Source organism: Pleurodeles waltl, unplaced genomic scaffold, assembly GCF_031143425.1.
Source record: "Pleurodeles waltl isolate 20211129_DDA unplaced genomic scaffold, aPleWal1.hap1.20221129 scaffold_388, whole genome shotgun sequence".
Lineage (NCBI taxonomy): Eukaryota > Metazoa > Chordata > Amphibia > Caudata > Salamandridae > Pleurodeles > Pleurodeles waltl.
The window spans coordinates 81733-99000 of record NW_027150095.1 but is presented as its reverse complement, the minus strand read 5'-3'; the positions used below and the strand labels follow the sequence as shown (position 1 = coordinate 99000).

Below are 17268 nucleotides of genomic sequence, written 5' to 3'. Positions count from 1 at the left end.
CCCCCAAGAAATAGTGCTCGAGCCTACAATTGGCAACCAAATGCAAAAAATCAGCACAGCGTGTGGGAAATCTGATAAAAGGACGATGATCTATTAGGTGTGGAAGAATGAAGTGAGTTGCAGACGCAAGTGTAATAGAGTCCAAAAGCAGAGCATTCCAGAAACAGGGAATAAAAAGAGGAAAGGTGCGTACAATTTGAGCTGTTTTAAAAGCATTCGGCAGCATTTTCCGGCATTTCCTGGCGCTGTAAGAGGTGTCATTAACTCAACGATCCATTTATCGACCACAGAAAGAATGGGTGAGCAGGGCCTGTGCAGAATAAACCCTCTTCAACATAGGAAAACATCCCAGCAGAGAGCACGTGATCCACTGTTGCGTCCTAAGCATTAAACAACACACCTCTGACCCTTTCACTTTCACTGGGGTTGTGAGAAGGGGCGTTATTTTGCATCTTGTTTCAGAAAGGAGTCCATGATGACAGATCCGATTTTTCCGACAACTCCTACGTACTTTCAGTGGGACCCTGGTTTGCCAAAAGGAAAGGAAAGACTGGCCACCCTCTGCCTGCAAGGCATGGCGAATGTGTTGCAGATGGCAGAGTCTGAGTGACAGAGCCTCTCCAGTAAGTGAAAAAAGTGCAAGAAGAGGTAAGTGATTGGCGTGCCTTCCCGTTTCTTTCTGGAGTTGTTAAGGTAGTGTAGAAGAGCTATTTCTCCTGGCCAGAGTGAATGGAGGTGTCGCCACCCAGTGGGATGAGGAAAAGAGAACTGCATAGCAGCAACTATTGGTCCTTGGGAGGGGGGAATGAAGGCTGCTGTTGAGAAGCAGCGTCTCCCCTGGTGACTCCTCGGTGTCATGCCCTAAGGAGGGGTCCAAGGAGGCGCAGCACATGCTGTGTGAGGTGAGGGTTGTCCATTGCACTTGAGAGTGTGACAGGCGCCGCCTGCTGGTCGTGCTAGGTTTGGTGGGGGCTGCTGCAGCCTGTGAAGACGAGAGAAGCGGGAGTAGCGGCGAGCATGGTAAATGGAGGAGTAAAAAATGTTGTTCCGTGTGGGTTGGGGCATTGTGCCTGGGGCAGTGTGGGAGTTCCCAGTGGGAGGGTGTTCCGCTGCAATTAAGAGCAGTCGGCTCCAGGCCGGTGGGCCGGGTGAGCAGAAGAGAGCTGAAAGTGCAGCCTTTCCTGCCTACGGCCATACCACCCTGAATGCGCCCGATCTCGTCCGATCTCGGAAGCTAAGCAGGGTCGGGCCTGGTTAGTACTTGGATGGGAGACCGCCTGGGAATACCAGGTGCTGTAGGCATTTTGCCTCTCGCGCACACTAGGTGGCGCACGTCTAACCTCCATTACACAGCTTCCTCGCTAATTTCATTTTACACTTTTTATTTACTACACTCTTTTTTTACTCTCTTAAAAAAAGAAAGGAAAAAGAACAGCATTAACACGAAAATACACACTTTCCCAAGGAAAACTTACAATTATTATGCACTTTACACTCGGCCCAAAGTCAAGACAGCATTTGCTCCACGACGGACAAAGGCTCCCCTAGCTAAGGCTTTGCTTTCTTGCGGTAAGCATATGTGTCAGGTCTTCAGATCAGATCTCACTTCTTGGCATCTCATTTCCTGGCAGGTCATGGGTTGTGATGCCACTTCCTGTTTTTCCAGGTGCGATTTCACACGGCCTGATGTCATGTGCCGTGATGTCATGTGCCGTGATGTCACTTGCATAGTGTCTAACTTGGGTAGTCCCCCGACTTATTTTCTTTAAGACTTGTACCATGAATAATCCTTAGCCCCCAAGAAATAGTGCTCGAGCCTACAATTGGCAACCAAATGCAAAAAATCAGCACAGCGTGTGGGAAATCTGATAAAAGGACGATGATCTATTAGGTGTGGAAGAATGAAGTGAGTTGCAGACGCAAGTGTAATAGAGTCCAAAAGCAGAGCATTCCAGAAACAGGGAATAAAAAGAGGAAAGGTGCGTACAATTTGAGCTGTTTTAAAAGCATTCGGCAGCATTTTCCGGCATTTCCTGGCGCTGTAAGAGGTGTCCTTAACTCAACGATCCATTTATCGACCACAGAAAGAATGGGTGAGCAGGGCCTGTGCAGAATAAACCCTCTTCAACATAGGAAAACATCCCAGCAGAGAGCACGTGATCCACTGTTGCGTCCTAAGCATTAAACAACACACCTCTGACCCTTTCACTTTCACTGGGATTGTGAGAAGGGGCGTTATTTTGCATCTTGTTTCAGAAAGGAGTCCATGATGACAGATCCGATTTTTCCGACAACTCCTACGTACTTTCAGTGGGACCCTGGTTTGCCAAAAGGAAAGGAAAGACTGGCCACCCTCTGCCTGCAAGGCATGGCGAATGTGTTGCAGATGGCAGAGTCTGAGTGACAGAGCCTCTCCAGTAAGTGAAAAAAGTGCAAGAAGAGGTAAGTGATTGGCGTGCCTTCCCGTTTCTTTCTGGAGTTGTTAAGGTAGTGTAGAAGAGCTATTTCTCCTGGCCAGAGTGAATGGAGGTGTCGCCACCCAGTGGGATGAGGAAAAGAGAACTGCATAGCAGCAACTATTGGTCCTTGGGAGGGGGGAATGAAGGCTGCTGTTGAGAAGCAGCGTCTCCCCTGGTGACTCCTCGGTGTCATGCCCTAAGGAGGGGTCCAAGGAGGCGCAGCACATGCTGTGTGAGGTGAGGGTTGTCCATTGCACTTGAGAGTGTGACAGGCGCCGCCTGCTGGTCGTGCTAGGTTTGGTGGGGGCTGCTGCAGCCTGTGAAGACGAGAGAAGCGGGAGTAGCGGCGAGCATGGTAAATGGAGGAGTAAAAAATGTTGTTCCGTGTGGGTTGGGGCATTGTGCCTGGGGCAGTGTGGGAGTTCCCAGTGGGAGGGTGTTCCGCTGCAATTAAGAGCAGTCGGCTCCAGGCCGGTGGGCCGGGTGAGCAGAAGAGAGCTGAAAGTGCAGCCTTTCCTGCCTACGGCCATACCACCCTGAATGCGCCCGATCTCTCTCGTCCGATCTCGGAAGCTAAGCAGGGTCGGGCCTAGTTAGTACTTGGATGGGAGACCGCCTGGGAATACCAGGTGCTGTAGGCATTTTGCCTCTCGCACACACTAGGTGGCGCACGTCTAACCTCCATTACACAGCTTCCTCGCTAATTTCATTTTACACTTTTTATTTACTACACTCTTTTTTTACTCTCTTAAAAAAAGAAAGGAAAAAGAACAGCATTAACACGAAAATACACACTTTCCCAAGGAAAACTTACAATTATTATGCACTTTACACTCGGCCCAAAGTCAAGACAGCATTTGCTCCACGACGGACAAAGGCTCCCCTAGCTAAGGCTTTGCTTTCTTGCGGTAAGCATATGTGTCAGGTCTTCAGATCAGATCTCACTTCTTGGCATCTCATTTCCTGGCAGGTCATGGGTTGTGATGCCACTTCCTGTTTTTCCAGGTGCGATTTCACACGGCCTGATGTCATGTGCCGTGATGTCATGTGCCGTGATGTCACTTGCATAGTGTCTAACTTGGTTAGTCCCCCGACTTATTTTCTTTAAGACTTGTACCATGAATAATCCTTAGCCCCCAAGAAATAGTGCTCGAGCCTACAATTGGCAACCAAATGCAAAAAATCAGCACAGCGTGTGGGAAATCTGATAAAAGGACGATGATCTATTAGGTGTGGAAGAATGAAGTGAGTTGCAGACGCAAGTGTAATAGAGTCCAAAAGCAGAGCATTCCAGAAACAGGGAATAAAAAGAGGAAAGGTGCGTACAATTTGAGCTGTTTTAAAAGCATTCGGCAGCATTTTCCGGCATTTCCTGGCGCTGTAAGAGGTGTCATTAACTCAACGATCCATTTATCGACCACAGAAAGAATGGGTGAGCAGGGCCTGTGCAGAATAAACCCTCTTCAACATAGGAAAACATCCCAGCAGAGAGCACGTGATCCACTGTTGCGTCCTAAGCATTAAACAACACACCTCTGACCCTTTCACTTTCACTGGGGTTGTGAGAAGGGGCGTTATTTTGCATCTTGTTTCAGAAAGGAGTCCATGATGACAGATCCGATTTTTCCGACAACTCCTACGTACTTTCAGTGGGACCCTGGTTTGCCAAAAGGAAAGGAAAGACTGGCCACCCTCTGCCTGCAAGGCATGGCGAATGTGTTGCAGATGGCAGAGTCTGAGTGACAGAGCCTCTCCAGTAAGTGAAAAAAGTGCAAGAAGAGGTAAGTGATTGGCGTGCCTTCCCGTTTCTTTCTGGAGTTGTTAAGGTAGTGTAGAAGAGCTATTTCTCCTGGCCAGAGTGAATGGAGGTGTCGCCACCCAGTGGGATGAGGAAAAGAGAACTGCATAGCAGCAACTATTGGTCCTTGGGAGGGGGGAATGAAGGCTGCTGTTGAGAAGCAGCGTCTCCCCTGGTGACTCCTCGGTGTCATGCCCTAAGGAGGGGTCCAAGGAGGCGCAGCACATGCTGTGTGAGGTGAGGGTTGTCCATTGCACTTGAGAGTGTGACAGGCGCCGCCTGCTGGTCGTGCTAGGTTTGGTGGGGGCTGCTGCAGCCTGTGAAGACGAGAGAAGCGGGAGTAGCGCCGAGCATGGTAAATGGAGGAGTAAAAAATGTTGTTCCGTGTGGGTTGGGGCATTGTGCCTGGGGCAGTGTGGGAGTTCCCAGTGGGAGGGTGTTCCGCTGCAATTAAGAGCAGTCGGCTCCAGGCCGGTGGGCCGGGTGAGCAGAAGAGAGCTGAAAGTGCAGCCTTTCCTGCCTACGGCCATACCACCCTGAATGCGCCCGATCTCGTCCGATCTCGGAAGCTAAGCAGGGTCGGGCCTGGTTAGTACTTGGATGGGAGACCGCCTGGGAATACCAGGTGCTGTAGGCATTTTGCCTCTCGCGCACACTAGGTGGCGCACGTCTAACCTCCATTACACAGCTTCCTCGCTAATTTCATTTTACACTTTTTATTTACTACACTCTTTTTTTACTCTCTTAAAAAAAGAAAGGAAAAAGAACAGCATTAACACGAAAATACACACTTTCCCAAGGAAAACTTACAATTATTATGCACTTTACACTCGGCCCAAAGTCAAGACAGCATTTGCTCCACGACGGACAAAGGCTCCCCTAGCTAAGGCTTTGCTTTCTTGCGGTAAGCATATGTGTCAGGTCTTCAGATCAGATCTCACTTCTTGGCATCTCATTTCCTGGCAGGTCATGGGTTGTGATGCCACTTCCTGTTTTTCCAGGTGCGATTTCACACGGCCTGATGTCATGTGCCGTGATGTCATGTGCCGTGATGTCATGTGCCGTGATGTCACTTGCATAGTGTCTAACTTGGTTAGTCCCCCGACTTATTTTCTTTAAGACTTGTACCATGAATAATCCTTAGCCCCCAAGAAATAGTGCTCGAGCCTACAATTGGCAACCAAATGCAAAAAATCAGCACAGCGTGTGGGAAATCTGATAAAAGGACGATGATCTATTAGGTGTGGAAGAATGAAGTGAGTTGCAGACGCAAGTGTAATAGAGTCCAAAAGCAGAGCATTCCAGAAACAGGGAATAAAAAGAGGAAAGGTGCGTACAATTTGAGCTGTTTTAAAAGCATTCGGCAGCATTTTCCGGCATTTCCTGGCGCTGTAAGAGGTGTCCTTAACTCAACGATCCATTTATCGACCACAGAAAGAATGGGTGAGCAGGGCCTGTGCAGAATAAACCCTCTTCAACATAGGAAAACATCCCAGCAGAGAGCACGTGATCCACTGTTGCGTCCTAAGCATTAAACAACACACCTCTGACCCTTTCACTTTCACTGGGATTGTGAGAAGGGGCGTTATTTTGCATCTTGTTTCAGAAAGGAGTCCATGATGACAGATCCGATTTTTCCGACAACTCCTACGTACTTTCAGTGGGACCCTGGTTTGCCAAAAGGAAAGGAAAGACTGGCCACCCTCTGCCTGCAAGGCATGGCGAATGTGTTGCAGATGGCAGAGTCTGAGTGACAGAGCCTCTCCAGTAAGTGAAAAAAGTGCAAGAAGAGGTAAGTGATTGGCGTGCCTTCCCGTTTCTTTCTGGAGTTGTTAAGGTAGTGTAGAAGAGCTATTTCTCCTGGCCAGAGTGAATGGAGGTGTCGCCACCCAGTGGGATGAGGAAAAGAGAACTGCATAGCAGCAACTATTGGTCCTTGGGAGGGGGGAATGAAGGCTGCTGTTGAGAAGCAGCGTCTCCCCTGGTGACTCCTCGGTGTCATGCCCTAAGGAGGGGTCCAAGGAGGCGCAGCACATGCTGTGTGAGGTGAGGGTTGTCCATTGCACTTGAGAGTGTGACAGGCGCCGCCTGCTGGTCGTGCTAGGTTTGGTGGGGGCTGCTGCAGCCTGTGAAGACGAGAGAAGCGGGAGTAGCGCCGAGCATGGTAAATGGAGGAGTAAAAAATGTTGTTCCGTGTGGGTTGGGGCATTGTGCCTGGGGCAGTGTGGGAGTTCCCAGTGGGAGGGTGTTCCGCTGCAATTAAGAGCAGTCGGCTCCAGGCCGGTGGGCCGGGTGAGCAGAAGAGAGCTGAAAGTGCAGCCTTTCCTGCCTACGGCCATACCACCCTGAATGCGCCCGATCTCTCTCGTCCGATCTCGGAAGCTAAGCAGGGTCGGGCCTAGTTAGTACTTGGATGGGAGACCGCCTGGGAATACCAGGTGCTGTAGGCATTTTGCCTCTCGCACACACTAGGTGGCGCACGTCTAACCTCCATTACACAGCTTCCTCGCTAATTTCATTTTACACTTTTTATTTACTACACTCTTTTTTTACTCTCTTAAAAAAAGAAAGGAAAAAGAACAGCATTAACACGAAAATACACACTTTCCCAAGGAAAACTTACAATTATTATGCACTTTACACTCGGCCCAAAGTCAAGACAGCATTTGCTCCACGACGGACAAAGGCTCCCCTAGCTAAGGCTTTGCTTTCTTGCGGTAAGCATATGTGTCAGGTCTTCAGATCAGATCTCACTTCTTGGCATCTCATTTCCTGGCAGGTCATGGGTTGTGATGCCACTTCCTGTTTTTCCAGGTGCGATTTCACACGGCCTGATGTCATGTGCCGTGATGTCATGTGCCGTGATGTCACTTGCATAGTGTCTAACTTGGTTAGTCCCCCGACTTATTTTCTTTAAGACTTGTACCATGAATAATCCTTAGCCCCCAAGAAATAGTGCTCGAGCCTACAATTGGCAACCAAATGCAAAAAATCAGCACAGCGTGTGGGAAATCTGATAAAAGGACGATGATCTATTAGGTGTGGAAGAATGAAGTGAGTTGCAGACGCAAGTGTAATAGAGTCCAAAAGCAGAGCATTCCAGAAACAGGGAATAAAAAGAGGAAAGGTGCGTACAATTTGAGCTGTTTTAAAAGCATTCGGCAGCATTTTCCGGCATTTCCTGGCGCTGTAAGAGGTGTCATTAACTCAACGATCCATTTATCGACCACAGAAAGAATGGGTGAGCAGGGCCTGTGCAGAATAAACCCTCTTCAACATAGGAAAACATCCCAGCAGAGAGCACGTGATCCACTGTTGCGTCCTAAGCATTAAACAACACACCTCTGACCCTTTCACTTTCACTGGGGTTGTGAGAAGGGGCGTTATTTTGCATCTTGTTTCAGAAAGGAGTCCATGATGACAGATCCGATTTTTCCGACAACTCCTACGTACTTTCAGTGGGACCCTGGTTTGCCAAAAGGAAAGGAAAGACTGGCCACCCTCTGCCTGCAAGGCATGGCGAATGTGTTGCAGATGGCAGAGTCTGAGTGACAGAGCCTCTCCAGTAAGTGAAAAAAGTGCAAGAAGAGGTAAGTGATTGGCGTGCCTTCCCGTTTCTTTCTGGAGTTGTTAAGGTAGTGTAGAAGAGCTATTTCTCCTGGCCAGAGTGAATGGAGGTGTCGCCACCCAGTGGGATGAGGAAAAGAGAACTGCATAGCAGCAACTATTGGTCCTTGGGAGGGGGGAATGAAGGCTGCTGTTGAGAAGCAGCGTCTCCCCTGGTGACTCCTCGGTGTCATGCCCTAAGGAGGGGTCCAAGGAGGCGCAGCACATGCTGTGTGAGGTGAGGGTTGTCCATTGCACTTGAGAGTGTGACAGGCGCCGCCTGCTGGTCGTGCTAGGTTTGGTGGGGGCTGCTGCAGCCTGTGAAGACGAGAGAAGCGGGAGTAGCGGCGAGCATGGTAAATGGAGGAGTAAAAAATGTTGTTCCGTGTGGGTTGGGGCATTGTGCCTGGGGCAGTGTGGGAGTTCCCAGTGGGAGGGTGTTCCGCTGCAATTAAGAGCAGTCGGCTCCAGGCCGGTGGGCCGGGTGAGCAGAAGAGAGCTGAAAGTGCAGCCTTTCCTGCCTACGGCCATACCACCCTGAATGCGCCCGATCTCGTCCGATCTCGGAAGCTAAGCAGGGTCGGGCCTGGTTAGTACTTGGATGGGAGACCGCCTGGGAATACCAGGTGCTGTAGGCATTTTGCCTCTCGCGCACACTAGGTGGCGCACGTCTAACCTCCATTACACAGCTTCCTCGCTAATTTCATTTTACACTTTTTATTTACTACACTCTTTTTTTACTCTCTTAAAAAAAGAAAGGAAAAAGAACAGCATTAACACGAAAATACACACTTTCCCAAGGAAAACTTACAATTATTATGCACTTTACACTCGGCCCAAAGTCAAGACAGCATTTGCTCCACGACGGACAAAGGCTCCCCTAGCTAAGGCTTTGCTTTCTTGCGGTAAGCATATGTGTCAGGTCTTCAGATCAGATCTCACTTCTTGGCATCTCATTTCCTGGCAGGTCATGGGTTGTGATGCCACTTCCTGTTTTTCCAGGTGCGATTTCACACGGCCTGATGTCATGTGCCGTGATGTCATGTGCCGTGATGTCACTTGCATAGTGTCTAACTTGGGTAGTCCCCCGACTTATTTTCTTTAAGACTTGTACCATGAATAATCCTTAGCCCCCAAGAAATAGTGCTCGAGCCTACAATTGGCAACCAAATGCAAAAAATCAGCACAGCGTGTGGGAAATCTGATAAAAGGACGATGATCTATTAGGTGTGGAAGAATGAAGTGAGTTGCAGACGCAAGTGTAATAGAGTCCAAAAGCAGAGCATTCCAGAAACAGGGAATAAAAAGAGGAAAGGTGCGTACAATTTGAGCTGTTTTAAAAGCATTCGGCAGCATTTTCCGGCATTTCCTGGCGCTGTAAGAGGTGTCCTTAACTCAACGATCCATTTATCGACCACAGAAAGAATGGGTGAGCAGGGCCTGTGCAGAATAAACCCTCTTCAACATAGGAAAACATCCCAGCAGAGAGCACGTGATCCACTGTTGCGTCCTAAGCATTAAACAACACACCTCTGACCCTTTCACTTTCACTGGGATTGTGAGAAGGGGCGTTATTTTGCATCTTGTTTCAGAAAGGAGTCCATGATGACAGATCCGATTTTTCCGACAACTCCTACGTACTTTCAGTGGGACCCTGGTTTGCCAAAAGGAAAGGAAAGACTGGCCACCCTCTGCCTGCAAGGCATGGCGAATGTGTTGCAGATGGCAGAGTCTGAGTGACAGAGCCTCTCCAGTAAGTGAAAAAAGTGCAAGAAGAGGTAAGTGATTGGCGTGCCTTCCCGTTTCTTTCTGGAGTTGTTAAGGTAGTGTAGAAGAGCTATTTCTCCTGGCCAGAGTGAATGGAGGTGTCGCCACCCAGTGGGATGAGGAAAAGAGAACTGCATAGCAGCAACTATTGGTCCTTGGGAGGGGGGAATGAAGGCTGCTGTTGAGAAGCAGCGTCTCCCCTGGTGACTCCTCGGTGTCATGCCCTAAGGAGGGGTCCAAGGAGGCGCAGCACATGCTGTGTGAGGTGAGGGTTGTCCATTGCACTTGAGAGTGTGACAGGCGCCGCCTGCTGGTCGTGCTAGGTTTGGTGGGGGCTGCTGCAGCCTGTGAAGACGAGAGAAGCGGGAGTAGCGCCGAGCATGGTAAATGGAGGAGTAAAAAATGTTGTTCCGTGTGGGTTGGGGCATTGTGCCTGGGGCAGTGTGGGAGTTCCCAGTGGGAGGGTGTTCCGCTGCAATTAAGAGCAGTCGGCTCCAGGCCGGTGGGCCGGGTGAGCAGAAGAGAGCTGAAAGTGCAGCCTTTCCTGCCTACGGCCATACCACCCTGAATGCGCCCGATCTCTCTCGTCCGATCTCGGAAGCTAAGCAGGGTCGGGCCTAGTTAGTACTTGGATGGGAGACCGCCTGGGAATACCAGGTGCTGTAGGCATTTTGCCTCTCGCACACACTAGGTGGCGCACGTCTAACCTCCATTACACAGCTTCCTCGCTAATTTCATTTTACACTTTTTATTTACTACACTCTTTTTTTACTCTCTTAAAAAAAGAAAGGAAAAAGAACAGCATTAACACGAAAATACACACTTTCCCAAGGAAAACTTACAATTATTATGCACTTTACACTCGGCCCAAAGTCAAGACAGCATTTGCTCCACGACGGACAAAGGCTCCCCTAGCTAAGGCTTTGCTTTCTTGCGGTAAGCATATGTGTCAGGTCTTCAGATCAGATCTCACTTCTTGGCATCTCATTTCCTGGCAGGTCATGGGTTGTGATGCCACTTCCTGTTTTTCCAGGTGCGATTTCACACGGCCTGATGTCATGTGCCGTGATGTCATGTGCCGTGATGTCACTTGCATAGTGTCTAACTTGGTTAGTCCCCCGACTTATTTTCTTTAAGACTTGTACCATGAATAATCCTTAGCCCCCAAGAAATAGTGCTCGAGCCTACAATTGGCAACCAAATGCAAAAAATCAGCACAGCGTGTGGGAAATCTGATAAAAGGACGATGATCTATTAGGTGTGGAAGAATGAAGTGAGTTGCAGACGCAAGTGTAATAGAGTCCAAAAGCAGAGCATTCCAGAAACAGGGAATAAAAAGAGGAAAGGTGCGTACAATTTGAGCTGTTTTAAAAGCATTCGGCAGCATTTTCCGGCATTTCCTGGCGCTGTAAGAGGTGTCATTAACTCAACGATCCATTTATCGACCACAGAAAGAATGGGTGAGCAGGGCCTGTGCAGAATAAACCCTCTTCAACATAGGAAAACATCCCAGCAGAGAGCACGTGATCCACTGTTGCGTCCTAAGCATTAAACAACACACCTCTGACCCTTTCACTTTCACTGGGGTTGTGAGAAGGGGCGTTATTTTGCATCTTGTTTCAGAAAGGAGTCCATGATGACAGATCCGATTTTTCCGACAACTCCTACGTACTTTCAGTGGGACCCTGGTTTGCCAAAAGGAAAGGAAAGACTGGCCACCCTCTGCCTGCAAGGCATGGCGAATGTGTTGCAGATGGCAGAGTCTGAGTGACAGAGCCTCTCCAGTAAGTGAAAAAAGTGCAAGAAGAGGTAAGTGATTGGCGTGCCTTCCCGTTTCTTTCTGGAGTTGTTAAGGTAGTGTAGAAGAGCTATTTCTCCTGGCCAGAGTGAATGGAGGTCTCGCCACCCAGTGGGATGAGGAAAAGAGAACTGCATAGCAGCAACTATTGGTCCTTGGGAGGGGGGAATGAAGGCTGCTGTTGAGAAGCAGCGTCTCCCCTGGTGACTCCTCGGTGTCATGCCCTAAGGAGGGGTCCAAGGAGGCGCAGCACATGCTGTGTGAGGTGAGGGTTGTCCATTGCACTTGAGAGTGTGACAGGCGCCGCCTGCTGGTCGTGCTAGGTTTGGTGGGGGCTGCTGCAGCCTGTGAAGACGAGAGAAGCGGGAGTAGCGCCGAGCATGGTAAATGGAGGAGTAAAAAATGTTGTTCCGTGTGGGTTGGGGCATTGTGCCTGGGGCAGTGTGGGAGTTCCCAGTGGGAGGGTGTTCCGCTGCAATTAAGAGCAGTCGGCTCCAGGCCGGTGGGCCGGGTGAGCAGAAGAGAGCTGAAAGTGCAGCCTTTCCTGCCTACGGCCATACCACCCTGAATGCGCCCGATCTCGTCCGATCTCGGAAGCTAAGCAGGGTCGGGCCTGGTTAGTACTTGGATGGGAGACCGCCTGGGAATACCAGGTGCTGTAGGCATTTTGCCTCTCGCGCACACTAGGTGGCGCACGTCTAACCTCCATTACACAGCTTCCTCGCTAATTTCATTTTACACTTTTTATTTACTACACTCTTTTTTTACTCTCTTAAAAAAAGAAAGGAAAAAGAACAGCATTAACACGAAAATACACACTTTCCCAAGGAAAACTTACAATTATTATGCACTTTACACTCGGCCCAAAGTCAAGACAGCATTTGCTCCACGACGGACAAAGGCTCCCCTAGCTAAGGCTTTGCTTTCTTGCGGTAAGCATATGTGTCAGGTCTTCAGATCAGATCTCACTTCTTGGCATCTCATTTCCTGGCAGGTCATGGGTTGTGATGCCACTTCCTGTTTTTCCAGGTGCGATTTCACACGGCCTGATGTCATGTGCCGTGATGTCATGTGCCGTGATGTCATGTGCCGTGATGTCACTTGCATAGTGTCTAACTTGGTTAGTCCCCCGACTTATTTTCTTTAAGACTTGTACCATGAATAATCCTTAGCCCCCAAGAAATAGTGCTCGAGCCTACAATTGGCAACCAAATGCAAAAAATCAGCACAGCGTGTGGGAAATCTGATAAAAGGACGATGATCTATTAGGTGTGGAAGAATGAAGTGAGTTGCAGACGCAAGTGTAATAGAGTCCAAAAGCAGAGCATTCCAGAAACAGGGAATAAAAAGAGGAAAGGTGCGTACAATTTGAGCTGTTTTAAAAGCATTCGGCAGCATTTTCCGGCATTTCCTGGCGCTGTAAGAGGTGTCCTTAACTCAACGATCCATTTATCGACCACAGAAAGAATGGGTGAGCAGGGCCTGTGCAGAATAAACCCTCTTCAACATAGGAAAACATCCCAGCAGAGAGCACGTGATCCACTGTTGCGTCCTAAGCATTAAACAACACACCTCTGACCCTTTCACTTTCACTGGGATTGTGAGAAGGGGCGTTATTTTGCATCTTGTTTCAGAAAGGAGTCCATGATGACAGATCCGATTTTTCCGACAACTCCTACGTACTTTCAGTGGGACCCTGGTTTGCCAAAAGGAAAGGAAAGACTGGCCACCCTCTGCCTGCAAGGCATGGCGAATGTGTTGCAGATGGCAGAGTCTGAGTGACAGAGCCTCTCCAGTAAGTGAAAAAAGTGCAAGAAGAGGTAAGTGATTGGCGTGCCTTCCCGTTTCTTTCTGGAGTTGTTAAGGTAGTGTAGAAGAGCTATTTCTCCTGGCCAGAGTGAATGGAGGTGTCGCCACCCAGTGGGATGAGGAAAAGAGAACTGCATAGCAGCAACTATTGGTCCTTGGGAGGGGGGAATGAAGGCTGCTGTTGAGAAGCAGCGTCTCCCCTGGTGACTCCTCGGTGTCATGCCCTAAGGAGGGGTCCAAGGAGGCGCAGCACATGCTGTGTGAGGTGAGGGTTGTCCATTGCACTTGAGAGTGTGACAGGCGCCGCCTGCTGGTCGTGCTAGGTTTGGTGGGGGCTGCTGCAGCCTGTGAAGACGAGAGAAGCGGGAGTAGCGCCGAGCATGGTAAATGGAGGAGTAAAAAATGTTGTTCCGTGTGGGTTGGGGCATTGTGCCTGGGGCAGTGTGGGAGTTCCCAGTGGGAGGGTGTTCCGCTGCAATTAAGAGCAGTCGGCTCCAGGCCGGTGGGCCGGGTGAGCAGAAGAGAGCTGAAAGTGCAGCCTTTCCTGCCTACGGCCATACCACCCTGAATGCGCCCGATCTCGTCCGATCTCGGAAGCTAAGCAGGGTCGGGCCTGGTTAGTACTTGGATGGGAGACCGCCTGGGAATACCAGGTGCTGTAGGCATTTTGCCTCTCGCGCACACTAGGTGGCGCACGTCTAACCTCCATTACACAGCTTCCTCGCTAATTTCATTTGACACTTTTTATTTACTACACTCTTTTTTTACTCTCTTAAAAAAAGAAAGGAAAAAGAACAGCATTAACACGAAAATACACACTTTCCCAAGGAAAACTTACAATTATTATGCACTTTACACTCGGCCCAAAGTCAAGACAGCATTTGCTCCACGACGGACAAAGGCTCCCCTAGCTAAGGCTTTGCTTTCTTGCGGTAAGCATATGTGTCAGGTCTTCAGATCAGATCTCACTTCTTGGCATCTCATTTCCTGGCAGGTCATGGGTTGTGATGCCACTTCCTGTTTTTCCAGGTGCGATTTCACACGGCCTGATGTCATGTGCCGTGATGTCATGTGCCGTGATGTCATGTGCCGTGATGTCACTTGCATAGTGTCTAACTTGGTTAGTCCCCCGACTTATTTTCTTTAAGACTTGTACCATGAATAATCCTTAGCCCCCAAGAAATAGTGCTCGAGCCTACAATTGGCAACCAAATGCAAAAAATCAGCACAGCGTGTGGGAAATCTGATAAAAGGACGATGATCTATTAGGTGTGGAAGAATGAAGTGAGTTGCAGACGCAAGTGTAATAGAGTCCAAAAGCAGAGCATTCCAGAAACAGGGAATAAAAAGAGGAAAGGTGCGTACAATTTGAGCTGTTTTAAAAGCATTCGGCAGCATTTTCCGGCATTTCCTGGCGCTGTAAGAGGTGTCCTTAACTCAACGATCCATTTATCGACCACAGAAAGAATGGGTGAGCAGGGCCTGTGCAGAATAAACCCTCTTCAACATAGGAAAACATCCCAGCAGAGAGCACGTGATCCACTGTTGCGTCCTAAGCATTAAACAACACACCTCTGACCCTTTCACTTTCACTGGGATTGTGAGAAGGGGCGTTATTTTGCATCTTGTTTCAGAAAGGAGTCCATGATGACAGATCCGATTTTTCCGACAACTCCTACGTACTTTCAGTGGGACCCTGGTTTGCCAAAAGGAAAGGAAAGACTGGCCACCCTCTGCCTGCAAGGCATGGCGAATGTGTTGCAGATGGCAGAGTCTGAGTGACAGAGCCTCTCCAGTAAGTGAAAAAAGTGCAAGAAGAGGTAAGTGATTGGCGTGCCTTCCCGTTTCTTTCTGGAGTTGTTAAGGTAGTGTAGAAGAGCTATTTCTCCTGGCCAGAGTGAATGGAGGTGTCGCCACCCAGTGGGATGAGGAAAAGAGAACTGCATAGCAGCAACTATTGGTCCTTGGGAGGGGGGAATGAAGGCTGCTGTTGAGAAGCAGCGTCTCCCCTGGTGACTCCTCGGTGTCATGCCCTAAGGAGGGGTCCAAGGAGGCGCAGCACATGCTGTGTGAGGTGAGGGTTGTCCATTGCACTTGAGAGTGTGACAGGCGCCGCCTGCTGGTCGTGCTAGGTTTGGTGGGGGCTGCTGCACCTGTGAAGACGAGAGAAGCGGGAGTAGCGGCGAGCATGGTAAATGGAGGAGTAAAAAATGTTGTTCCGTGTGGGTTGGGGCATTGTGCCTGGGGCAGTGTGGGAGTTCCCAGTGGGAGGGTGTTCCGCTGCAATTAAGAGCAGTCGGCTCCAGGCCGGTGGGCCGGGTGAGCAGAAGAGAGCTGAAAGTGCAGCCTTTCCTGCCTACGGCCATACCACCCTGAATGCGCCCGATCTCGTCCGATCTCGGAAGCTAAGCAGGGTCGGGCCTGGTTAGTACTTGGATGGGAGACCGCCTGGGAATACCAGGTGCTGTAGGCATTTTGCCTCTCGCGCACACTAGGTGGCGCACGTCTAACCTCCATTACACAGCTTCCTCGCTAATTTCATTTGACACTTTTTATTTACTACACTCTTTTTTTACTCTCTTAAAAAAAGAAAGGAAAAAGAACAGCATTAACACGAAAATACACACTTTCCCAAGGAAAACTTACAATTATTATGCACTTTACACTCGGCCCAAAGTCAAGACAGCATTTGCTCCACGACGGACAAAGGCTCCCCTAGCTAAGGCTTTGCTTTCTTGCGGTAAGCATATGTGTCAGGTCTTCAGATCAGATCTCACTTCTTGGCATCTCATTTCCTGGCAGGTCATGGGTTGTGATGCCACTTCCTGTTTTTCCAGGTGCGATTTCACACGGCCTGATGTCATGTGCCGTGATGTCATGTGCCGTGATGTCATGTGCCGTGATGTCACTTGCATAGTGTCTAACTTGGTTAGTCCCCCGACTTATTTTCTTTAAGACTTGTACCATGAATAATCCTTAGCCCCCAAGAAATAGTGCTCGAGCCTACAATTGGCAACCAAATGCAAAAAATCAGCACAGCGTGTGGGAAATCTGATAAAAGGACGATGATCTATTAGGTGTGGAAGAATGAAGTGAGTTGCAGACGCAAGTGTAATAGAGTCCAAAAGCAGAGCATTCCAGAAACAGGGAATAAAAAGAGGAAAGGTGCGTACAATTTGAGCTGTTTTAAAAGCATTCGGCAGCATTTTCCGGCATTTCCTGGCGCTGTAAGAGGTGTCCTTAACTCAACGATCCATTTATCGACCACAGAAAGAATGGGTGAGCAGGGCCTGTGCAGAATAAACCCTCTTCAACATAGGAAAACATCCCAGCAGAGAGCACGTGATCCACTGTTGCGTCCTAAGCATTAAACAACACACCTCTGACCCTTTCACTTTCACTGGGATTGTGAGAAGGGGCGTTATTTTGCATCTTGTTTCAGAAAGGAGTCCATGATGACAGATCCGATTTTTCCGACAACTCCTACGTACTTTCAGTGGGACCCTGGTTTGCCAAAAGGAAAGGAAAGACTGGCCACCCTCTGCCTGCAAGGCATGGCGAATGTGTTGCAGATGGCAGAGTCTGAGTGACAGAGCCTCTCCAGTAAGTGAAAAAAGTGCAAGAAGAGGTAAGTGATTGGCGTGCCTTCCCGTTTCTTTCTGGAGTTGTTAAGGTAGTGTAGAAGAGCTATTTCTCCTGGCCAGAGTGAATGGAGGTGTCGCCACCCAGTGGGATGAGGAAAAGAGAACTGCATAGCAGCAACTATTGGTCCTTGGGAGGGGGGAATGAAGGCTGCTGTTGAGAAGCAGCGTCTCCCCTGGTGACTCCTCGGTGTCATGCCCTAAGGAGGGGTCCAAGGAGGCGCAGCACATGCTGTGTGAGGTGAGGGTTGTCCATTGCACTTGAGAGTGTGACAGGCGCCGCCTGCTGGTCGTGCTAGGTTTGGTGGGGGCTGCTGCAGCCTGTGAAGACGAGAGAAGCGGGAGTAGCGCCGAGCATGGTAAATGGAGGAGTAAAAAATGTTGTTCCGT

The 17268-nt window shown here is 49.4% G+C and overlaps 9 non-coding genes across 9 annotated transcripts; all 9 read left to right on the top strand.

Annotated features, from left to right (window-relative positions):
• Positions 1-1183: 1183 nt before the first annotated feature.
• On the top strand, positions 1184-1302 carry LOC138276437 (5S ribosomal RNA). The gene has a single exon (XR_011200606.1). It is a non-coding gene; the product is annotated as a 5S ribosomal RNA (ribosomal RNA).
• A 1675-nt stretch (positions 1303-2977) lies between these two features.
• Positions 2978-3100, top strand: LOC138276410 (5S ribosomal RNA). Its single transcript, XR_011200582.1, has one exon. It is a non-coding gene; the product is annotated as a 5S ribosomal RNA (ribosomal RNA).
• Positions 3101-4775: 1675 nt separating this feature from the next.
• On the top strand, positions 4776-4894 carry LOC138276436 (5S ribosomal RNA). Its single transcript, XR_011200605.1, has one exon. It is a non-coding gene; the product is annotated as a 5S ribosomal RNA (ribosomal RNA).
• A 1690-nt stretch (positions 4895-6584) lies between these two features.
• Positions 6585-6707, top strand: LOC138276409 (5S ribosomal RNA). The gene has a single exon (XR_011200581.1). It is a non-coding gene; the product is annotated as a 5S ribosomal RNA (ribosomal RNA).
• Positions 6708-8382: 1675 nt separating this feature from the next.
• Positions 8383-8501, top strand: LOC138276434 (5S ribosomal RNA). The gene has a single exon (XR_011200603.1). It is a non-coding gene; the product is annotated as a 5S ribosomal RNA (ribosomal RNA).
• A 1675-nt stretch (positions 8502-10176) lies between these two features.
• Positions 10177-10299, top strand: LOC138276463 (5S ribosomal RNA). Its single transcript, XR_011200631.1, has one exon. It is a non-coding gene; the product is annotated as a 5S ribosomal RNA (ribosomal RNA).
• A 1675-nt stretch (positions 10300-11974) lies between these two features.
• On the top strand, positions 11975-12093 carry LOC138276433 (5S ribosomal RNA). The gene has a single exon (XR_011200602.1). It is a non-coding gene; the product is annotated as a 5S ribosomal RNA (ribosomal RNA).
• Positions 12094-13783: 1690 nt separating this feature from the next.
• LOC138276432 (5S ribosomal RNA) lies at positions 13784-13902 on the top strand. Its single transcript, XR_011200601.1, has one exon. It is a non-coding gene; the product is annotated as a 5S ribosomal RNA (ribosomal RNA).
• Positions 13903-15591: 1689 nt separating this feature from the next.
• On the top strand, positions 15592-15710 carry LOC138276431 (5S ribosomal RNA). Its single transcript, XR_011200600.1, has one exon. It is a non-coding gene; the product is annotated as a 5S ribosomal RNA (ribosomal RNA).
• Positions 15711-17268: the final 1558 nt, after the last annotated feature.